We start from the raw sequence: 10,704 nt of genomic DNA, 5'->3' as shown, positions 1-10,704 counted from the left end.
TATATAATTAAAGGATAATAATACTAAAGAATGATGTTGGTTATCCTTGTAGCGCAACTAATCATGCAATACGTACACACTGTTTGTTACTTTCTTAGTCTCAGGGATGAAAAAGTTTTGCCCATGGAAGACTGTGCAGGTGTCTGGCACAGGAAATTGAACACAGTAGTCCATGACCAGGAACCCAAGGGTTCAGCCATTCTTGTTACTCCATAGGGGGTTCCTGCCTTAGGCAAAACAGCCAATGTTTTTAAAAAAACAATCATATGGTTTCTACTGATGTGGTTGAAAAGTGAGACAATAAGAAAACAGCTAAAACCTAACACAAAGTGCAGTTGTAGTGTAGTCATCATGTAGAATATTAGTTAGGACATTTATGTATTAAATATTCACCCAGAACCTTAAAATATATAGTTCTAATGCATGAAAGAGCAGGTAATGATCATTTATCCGGCCAGTACTGCCATCAAACATGACTTGCAAATTGCTTATATTTTAAAACAAGAGATGGCAAAAACTTCTTCCTATGAAATACTTCATCACTCATTAATATGCTAGCAGTATAATATACTGTACAACAGAGGGGATGACGGAAGTCACCAAATGACCAAACGTTTAGAAAGGGTCAGTGAGTTTCTGGTTAATCATGAGGATATCCAACTTTTTTAATGTACCAAGTAAGTTATCATATACAATATGTCTGTATGGCCAATTATAATAACATGAGGATGTCATACAAAGAAGCATGCAAAGTCCTTGCGTATGATCAGTACAGCACAAAGTATTAGATTGGCACATCATTTCTTTTTTGGGTGCTCACTGTGTGGGGGCTACCTGGAAATTCCCATATTAGAAAAAAAAATAGCAAAACTTTATATCATACAAAAAATGCACATGCAAAAAAATATACAAATGCCTGCATTTACCTGGAGCAAATCTACCCCAAACAGTGTGCAGAGTTGGTACGTACTTACTGTTAGGCTTTCAGGGCTCATGCTCCTGGCCTGGGAGCTTGCACACCAGATGTGACGTGGCTAGACATGGCAGCTGTAAAGCAGGTTGGACTACTATGCTTTCTCAGCCAAGGTAACAGCACAAGAGGGCAGCTGATGGGTTAGCTTTAGAAGGAAGGGGTCCTTTGCAGGGGATGACTTTTATAAAATTCAATGCCCTTTAAGTTTATTTAACAAAAAAATGTAACAAACTAATTTTAGGTTTCAATGATTGCAAATAAAAATATCAGAGAACAAATTCAGTGAATAAGAGAATTGGTTATTGGCCTAGCTATATTTTATAAAGAACTTAAATAGGTTAAAACGTATATTAAAGCTAAAAGTCATGTAAAACAAAAACAGAAGGAGACTGATGAAAATGTACAGCTTTAATGCCTGTGCCACTTGCTAACAATACTGGCAGCTGGAGATTGATGCTATTCATTGCAAAGACACAGAGGTTACAGAGATATGGGTGGGAGACTTTGCAAGACAGCTGCCATGTGCCTTATGGGTAATCCTAGAAGTAATGAGTTTTTTACTTCAGGTTCCCTTAAAGCAACATGTCTTTTTCTTAATCTTAAACATATTAAATGTATGTATAGAGTGCTGGTCTGAGAAGCAGGGATAATTTTAGGAGCACTACAATGATATTTTTCTGAAGTTTTTTCCTCAGTTATTAACCACTGATCCCTTACATTTTATCTCTATCCTTATATTTTTCTCTGCCTTTTTTCCTGTCTAACAATCCACCTTTCTTTCTATCTATCTATCTATCTATCTATCTATCTATCTATCTATCTATCTATCTATCTATCTTTAGTAGCAGAGTGTTGTACCATGTTAGCTATAAATCAAAACCAGAAAATATAGAGCAGGTGATACCTTTTATTGGCCAACTGAGTAGATTAAGAAATGGGATCTTTCGAAAATAACAAAAGAGGCATATCTTGTTATTGTCCCAGGACTAGTTAGGTCCCTGCTTTAAGCATACTATAATCTATATTTCCTGGTTTTTATCTGTCTATCAATCTATCTATCTATCTATCTATCTATCTATCTATGTATCTATCTATCTATCTATCTATCTATCTATCTATCTATCTATCTATCTATCTATCATCTATCTATCTATCTATATCTATCTATCTATCTATCTATCTATCATCTATCTATCTGTTATCTTTATCAAACTATCAAACTGATGACAAGACAAACAGATCAAACATGCACCCCTTATACACAGAGATGTATGAGTTTAATTTATTTGCAAATGCAGAAGGTGCCTACAGACTTAAAGTATGGCCCGCAGAGCATTTTGATAGATGCTAATTGCATTGATATTGTTCACAACAATGAGAAAGCAACATTTTACCCACAATTATTGCCTAAGAAGTGCTGTTCTGTTGCAATGAGTATAAATAGCACACACAGACTAATATCTAATGTATGCATGGTAACCCCAAGAATCCCAAGAACTAGGGTGTGTGAAAATTGGATGCAGTCCTAATCCAAATATAGCTCTTTAAAACATCTTGTGTATCCAAAAGTTCCTGATAGAATATGTTTTTTTATTGTTGCTGGTCCTAGTCATACTGTGTGTAGGTACTCCTAGGTAATGTGCTTGTTGCTGACAGAGCTATATGCTGGCAGCAGTCCCAGTGTAGAGGTAGAGTACTCATGCATGTGTTGGAACTACTTTTCTAGGTAATGTGTGTGTTGGCGATAATCCTAGAGGTTATAATGGGAGTGTTGGCATCCGTCCTAGAGGTGACACTGGGTGCTCCCAGCTGTTTCCGGAGCCTGTGAATTCTCTTTCAGAGTGTTTCCTGTCAGCCTCAAAGGACTGTCCAGACTGTGGGATAATTTGCAGAATAGTGGAGAGGAACCGTTGGCCCCCTACAGACACTAATCTAAAGCCTGTTAGATTGGCTCTATCTGGTGGAACAAAATAAGGGCCAGAAATGACGGTGTCAGGAACTTGCTGCTGAGGACGTGGATTGTCATTTATCCAAAGCATTCAGCTGCCTATTTGGCGATGAAAAAGGAGACGGCTGTCTTATGAGGGCATGCTCTGAGAATGAGATGTATGCAAGGCACAGCTCTCCTACTCAGCCAACATGCAATGGAATATGCTGTAAATATGATATTAAATGCCAGTCTGCAAGCACAGAGGTTTCAGATTTCTGCTTTTTCCTATTTGCTGTTGTTATTTGCTGACGAGTGATGGCTGGTCTGGGAGCATTAGCAGCACATTAGAGGTGGAGCTCCATAATCATGCCAAATAATCACATCCATGCGCCCATCAGAAGCTCCAGGGCTGTGTTAGTCAGCAGTCTCATACGTAAGTGATCTGCTGGCACAATGGTCCTGTCTCACCCAATTAGCAAATGGGATTTGACAGCATCCTTTTCTCCGTACACAAGCAGTTCCTTTGACACTTAAAAATCCAGCATTAAGAAAATTAAATTTTCTATTTGCTTCAATGCATACTTAGCATTTCATTACAAACTGCAGAATAGTGTAACAAGTTCAACCCTTCCCTTAATTCTTATTTAGATTCTAGCTTAAAATTTTATCAATAGGGATAAACAAATTTTTTCATCAGATATGGATTCAAAGCAAAATTTGCAGCTTCAAGAGTGGCAAAAATATTATTGAATCTGAGATAGAATTTCACTATGCCTTTAGTTTTGCTAGAAACAAAAATCACAAACAAAAAAAGCCCATTAACTTCAATGAACTTGGCATTAGAAAAAAGGCCCACTGATTTCAAGAAAAAAATTGAGAAAAACTGACCATCGACTCCAATGCATTTGGACAAATTTTAGCAAAAATGTACTGGACACCTGTTTAAAAGCAAACATCTTATTGCTTGCTATGGGTCACTGCTCCTGGGCCTTTTATTACATATGGGGGTTAGTGTTATTAGTAATTTATTCCAGAAGGGGGTGCCCAGATAAGTTTTCTAAACTTTGGTCACCTTGGTTAGACCTAAAACTTTCTTACTTGCCACTGGGCAGGAAAGTCTATTCTTTCCCCTGTTAGTTAGGCCACCACTCTCGGATATATAAAAATACAACTCTGTTAGTGAGAGCCTTGGAAGTAACAAAACACACAGAAATTTAAATATGTTACAGATGTTTTATTTTGTTTAAAACCAGTTACTCAGTATTACTTTCCCTTTAAAAACAAAATAGGCCTATCTTACAGTTGTCACTTTCAGCTGCTGTTGATTGTTAACAACATTGTTGATAGCTACACAATTCAGTATTTTCCTTGGTTGTGCTGCTTAAATTGTTGATATTCCAAATGCAGTAAAACCCCCATTTTAATGGGGGCATTAAAATACAGAGCAGACAAGATCCCCACCAGCACAGAGGCTAAGGTGAAGAAGTTGGAACATCTCAGAGGGGCCCTTAAGACATGTGGATATCCAGACTGGCCCTTTGTTAAAACCGGTAGAAAGAGAAGCAATAACACCTAAACTACTGGTGGAGGTGGAAAACATGACAGACGAAAGAACTTGGTCCTTCCATATGTAGCTGGGGTGTCTGAAAATCTTAGAAGGAGTTTTAATAAACACAGACCCCTATCAGCTTTAAACCCAGCAACACATTGAAGCAGCAACTGGTGTTCACTAAAAAGACCCAATCCCAAAGCATAAGAAGAGTAACATTGTGTATGCAGTACAGTGCAGTGAGGAGTGCTCTGACTTGTATGTGGGAGTAACCGAACAACAGTTACATCAGTTTATGGCACAGCACAGAAGAGTCAGCTCCTCTGGTCAGGACTCAGCGTGTAGCTACATCTAAAAAAAAAAAAGGACACACATTTGAAGACTGCCAGACTCTAGACAGGGAGAGTGACTGGTTCAAAAGAGGTGTTAAAGAAGACATATATGTGAAAACAAAAAAAGCAATCAATGATTGATTATAATCAGTAATAAGGTCCCTGACCCCATGCTGGTTGTGATAAGAAGATTATGCTGATTGGAGCAACATTTATTCCAGGAAGATCTTTGTACAAGTCATTCTGAATTGAGAAAGCCAGTTGAATGATTGGTGAAAAGTCTTCAAGAAAAACAAGTCCAGTTCATTTGACTTATTACTATACATATACATGACTTGGATAAATGAGAATTTTCACAAACAACCCCCATTTTATGTTTTTCAGGGGACCAGGAAAATAGGAAAATATTGTGCATTTCAGAATATGTAAAATCAGGGAAATGCATTATGGTTTATATGTTCATGAGACCACAAAAAAGCAGTAAAACAAAGGAAAACCTATAATCAGTATATGTAAAATAGTTGACTTTTCTTTTAAATATAAGGCTTCTATTTTTCTATGATTATATAGACACATATCGTTTTCTTGCACCGACAGGTTCTTGGACAGCAGAGAGACTGTTGCGTCAGACAGGAGGTTATCAGTCAGTTGAAAGAGCAGCGGTGGGATCCAAAGTTCTGTTTATTTCAGACCCTATATCCTGGCTCTGTGCGAGTCAGCCTGGGAACCAAGTGAAGATCACAGAATATGTGGTTGGGTTTGTGGGGGTGGGAAGACTCAGGGCTCCATCCGCTCCCAGTGGCAAGATCCACATCATATCAGCAGGCATCAGGGAACAGTGTCGTCTTTTCCTATTAGATAAATGTATCATTTCTCCTATTTTCACAGCTGGAGAAGTGTGATCTACAGTAACAAGAGCATCTTATAAATATCTATGGCTTATTGTTTAATAGGTTAATAATTATTGCACAAGGTAAAGGCAAAATATATCCCACATAAACGATATATAGTGCATAAATACTATCTGAACTTCCAGAAATATATATATACACTTTGAGAAAGGCTGTTGACACAGCCAAAATGTCAGTCATGTTGTACTTTTAATAAATCATATCTATTTTCTCATAAGCCCTGAGTGATGAGGCCCGTTTGTGTATTTATATATATATATATATAATAATTATTATTAATAATAATAATAATAATAATAATTACAATTATGAATAACATGCCAACATATTCCACGATACGGTACAATCAATTGGTCTATACATTGACTGATCATACAGATTTACAATAAAAACAACCAATAACTAATACAAGTGTAAAGCGGGCCTCAGTTACTGTACCTGTGCGACAATGAGACAGGCCTTGGCCAGGCAAGCAGTTCACTAGGGGAATTCCTGGACAGCTGTCTCATTGTCAAGAGCCCAACAAAAAGGTTAAGCACCCACACACCAAAGTATCTACTCCATAAATACATCATCTGGGGCTCAGAGCAGTAAACACACCATATTAATGAGTATGTAATCAGAATTTTACCCAAGATATAAAAATAAGAACACAAGTTTTAATAAGTTTTAAAAAGGGGGTTCAGCTTGGAGCATACCAAGGTATAATGCACAGTTTTAGTATATATATTAATGTACGCTCTTACAGGCTTGGTGTAATGGATTTGCTTTAACTTTATTTGCTTTATATGCATATTTGCATTTTCATTCTATGTGTAAAGCAACATGGCAGCGCATCTTATCTATTAATAACAATATGCAATCAAGAAATATTCTGCGTCAACAGTGAACTATCTTTTCATACCATATTGAGGGACTATAAATAGAAAGTTAACCTTATAAATTTATAAATATGTACTCCTGCTTTCCCAATACACTTGCTTTCCTGTAGTACAGCTCTCAGCACAAATGGAACTTTACAATTAAATCTATGGGTCTCAAAATTTATGGCCAAGACAATATTCTTCACATTACAAACTGCCCTGAATGGACTTAATGGAATAATATACTTCATATTAGTAATACTGATTTACCTGTTTGCTAAGAGTGCTTGCGGCTATGAATATGTATTGTAAACATTTGATGATTTTCTTCATTGATATTCTAAGGATCATTAGGGACATTTGCAAACCAAAAAGACTGCTTAATGAAGAATGACACTGCTAAGTTAGGCAGCACCCTATGGCACAAGACCTCACTAGGCGGTATTGCATACACACTGACCTTTCCAGAATGGCTGTGAAGCAGCACCCACCCCCACCCAGTGTTTGGACAAGCATTGATTTTTCTAGTGAAATTGATAGCATGTAAAATCTGAGGGTTTTACAGAGTTATATATATTGAATGATATACTGTATGCTCAGGTAATTTGCTATGTTGCACTTTACATACTGGTTCTGAGTGCCTTGGGTTACTTTCAGTGTATTTGCTGCTTTGTAGTTTTTTGTAAAATGCTAAATAGGTAAGTGGTTCTCAGTAGTTACCACTAGTAATATTCATTTTCCATGTTTAGAAAAAAGGCAACTAACCCAAAGCAAGTATGCAGCCTGTTGTTTTTTTTTAATAAAATGTTTATACTGTAACTGTTGTAAATTGTAAAAGTTAGGGAAACACCCAATCCTGAGTTGAGTGAGCTTTTTGTAAATGTTGCTGGAGCTTGAGCTCAGTCAGGTGTCTGGGTATATCCAAAAAAAGATGGATCCTAAATATTAGCCTAAAGTCACAAAGAGCACACTTCCATGGATCACTGAAGGAAAACTGATCGATTTCCAGCAATGACTGAAGGAAGAACCAAGACAGACATGAAAGCCCAGTTCACAGACTGAGTCAGGATTTGACCAATATAGGGAGGTTCTGACAGATCATAAGCCTGTTTGGGAATAATGGGACATGGTTAGGCATGTTCTATTTGAGTATTTCTTTTAAATTTGGGCCTCATTCTACTTAGCTGGTAGCTCCCATCCCTCAGGGGGTCCAGGTAGGCATTAGGCTAATACCATAGGCCCCCCCCAGGGGGATGGCCCAACTAAGTAGTATGGAGTACCATAGTTTCTTATGGCAGCCCTGACAGCAGCCTTGTGGCAGTGACATTATTGCCATACAAACTGGTTTAAAAACCTAATCAGAGTGATGACCTCGTTGATGATCCTTGTCCCAATATCCTGCAGCCCCTCATTCCTAGGGTCACATAATCGTATCAGTCTGATACCTTCCCAAACAAGTGTACCTTTCAATGTGTGGCCATCTTAACTCTTACAGCCAGGGTAATGGTGTTGTGGCCATAGTGGAGTGCACACATCCAACCTTTATAGCCAACAACATGAAGCGGGTCATTAATCAACATTCATAATTAGAGTTTTTTAAACTAGAACTCACATACTTCAAATTTTGGTTTTGGTTATTAAGGGAAAAAAATATGAAAACTTGGCATTTAAGTGTTTGAAAGCTCATGGACTGAACGGGAGATGCCCTAGGCAAAGTCAAGTCATATTTTTAATTTTAAATTACTCACAAATTTGAATAAAAAAGTTTTTTTATTCGAATGAGTGTTCCTTATTAATTGATGAGCAAGAATTTGAAATGTGAGTTTATTTGAATTAGAAAAACATCTCAAATTCACAAACTCAAAAACTGATAAATAAATAAGTGTCAAGTCTCCGTGGCCCAGCTCTAACCCCATAGATGCTATATCTAAAGGAACTGTGGTGTGTTACTAGGCCCCAATGAAAATCTATTTATGTCCCATCCATGTCCAAAATCTGGAAAAATGATCTATCTTCCTGGTCATCGGAACCACATTAGCCACAAGGCCTTCTGTACCTATTATTGCACCCTTGGAAAGGGGTAAGTAAATGCTATAAAGACTTGGTGGCCAATATCTATCCATAAGCATCTTTGTGACACCATACCAAAGCACCATGGTTATTCATACCAGTCATGGAAGTTTCAAGTGTCCTTATGTACTCATTATCATTATCAACAGTAGGTATATTATCTCATATAACACATGAGTAGTAGCTTTACAGTAAATGTTGAAACTATGATCTCTAATGCCAGAAAATACCTGGTTATAGTAGTTCAACAATGGCTGGATAACTGCAGGCTGGAAATATCTTCTGGCAGGAGCACTCTGTACTCTGTGTATAACAGGAGGGTCAGCAAACATTCAGTGTACTCAGTTCCTGCCAGGCATAACAGCTATAAATGAATTCTGACAGCACAAGGGATATTGGGAGGTTACATTGTGTGTCATTCTTTCCATGTTTTTTAATCAATGAAAATTTCCGTCTGTGAGAAATTGATTGACGGAGACATTCACATCAGAGTAAAACCAGGCTCCTTCCTCTGACATAGTAAGTAGAAGAAATGATGTGCAAGGTAGAAGAGTCTGGTATGGAATAATAAAGATCTTGCATCAAATGTCACCAATTACCATTCTTTTTTTCATTTGACACTGTTAATATAAATAAATAAGGCTAATACATTCTTAAGTATAGCAAAGACAGTAAGGGCTAAAACATGCAGGGGTGAAAGGGCGTACCCAGGAGAGGAATATATTTTGCAAGCAAATGCTATATGAACATTACTTTTAATCCCTTTGCTTTAGGAGTACACAGCTTGTTCTTTAGTTGACTATTTTTAAAATTCACTGTACTTATCCATACCCTACCCACCAATATCTCCAATACAGATGGATCTTTAAGTAGGAGGGTTATAAATAATGCTACACCCATCTGTGCATCTGGTGAATAATCTGAAAAATGTGTGCAGGCAGGAAAACTCCCTTTGTAAATCAGACCCAAGAGGAACACTTCAGCTCATAACAACCAATACAAATAAACCACCTTCTTTTTTCTCTTCTACGAGGCAGCCATGTGTCCCAGGGAAGTTGCTGCCACTTGTAATACAAGTAAGTAGGAACACAAGTAATTATAATTTTACTTTACAGCAATCAATTAAGTCCACCCACAACCATGTGTCAGCCTGGGTGCAAGCACAAGTGCCAGATATCATCTCTGAAATGCAAACTTTTGTGTTTCCTTGCCCAAATCTGCTGTGTGTGTCTGCACCCAGAACCACTGTTGGTAGGATACTGATGCCAGCAGAGGGGCTGCTTGCCAGCCTGTGTTTTTCTGCAGGCCAAGAATCAGCTCTATGTGGTACCAGCCTTATTGAGTGTACTGCTTGTTACAGAGTACCTATCCCCAGGCAGCAGTATACAGCAGGTTACCATGGGTGGCAAAAATTAGCATCTGGTAACTTTGAGCTGAATTTAGAAATTTGGCTCTTCTAGTGCAGAGAGCGCAGTAGCAATGTGGCCCTAACTCAACTAGCAATAGCTAACTAGGTGGCAGCAGCCCAGGGGAACCCAGAGTTCTTCTTCTCTAACAGACAGGAGACATTGCTGTGCACAGAAAAACAGTTCTTGCTGCCTGACAAAACCCTGCCCCAACACCCTGGAGAACACCGATATCTTAAATTGTTGTGTACATAGTGAACAAGGCTTCTTTCCACTGCAGTGTTGCTATCCTTTTAGATGTGAATGCAGTGGGTGTGGGACTATCAGCAGAGTATAGTGTTTTAATGGGTTTCCTGACCAAGAGAAATTTACTTTAACATATTCCTCTGGGTGGCACAACCCATCTTATTCTTTTCATGTTACTGTTCCTTCCACCTTATCTCAGTCTGTTCCACCCACTTCTAAGCCTTTCCTTGCCATACTAATATCTCTGGCCTTCTCACTCCCATCAACCCCTCTGTCTGGCTTTATCTGTCTCCCCTCGTCTGTGTATCTCCTCAGCAGCTTTGTGTCTGTGTGCAGCTCTCTCTTTCCTCGCCAGCCCTTCCTCTCTTTCATTTCCATTAATGACTCACATTTATGGAGGAACCATTAAACTGATGAACTGCAG

At 38.2% G+C, this 10,704-nt stretch overlaps 1 long non-coding RNA gene across 1 annotated transcript; it reads right to left on the bottom strand.

The window, feature by feature from the left end:
- Window positions 1–4,122: 4,122 nt before the first annotated feature.
- On the bottom strand, window positions 4,123–10,704 carry LOC116410414. The gene is made up of 2 exons (XR_004222375.1): window positions 8,859–10,704; window positions 4,123–5,687 (listed from the first exon to the last, which is right to left on the bottom strand). It is a non-coding gene; the product is annotated as an uncharacterized LOC116410414 (long non-coding RNA).

The sequence above is a fragment of the Xenopus tropicalis genome, chromosome 4 (assembly GCF_000004195.4).
Source record: "Xenopus tropicalis strain Nigerian chromosome 4, UCB_Xtro_10.0, whole genome shotgun sequence".
NCBI lineage: Eukaryota > Metazoa > Chordata > Amphibia > Anura > Pipidae > Xenopus > Xenopus tropicalis.
This window is presented reverse-complemented; position numbering and strand designations above follow the sequence as displayed.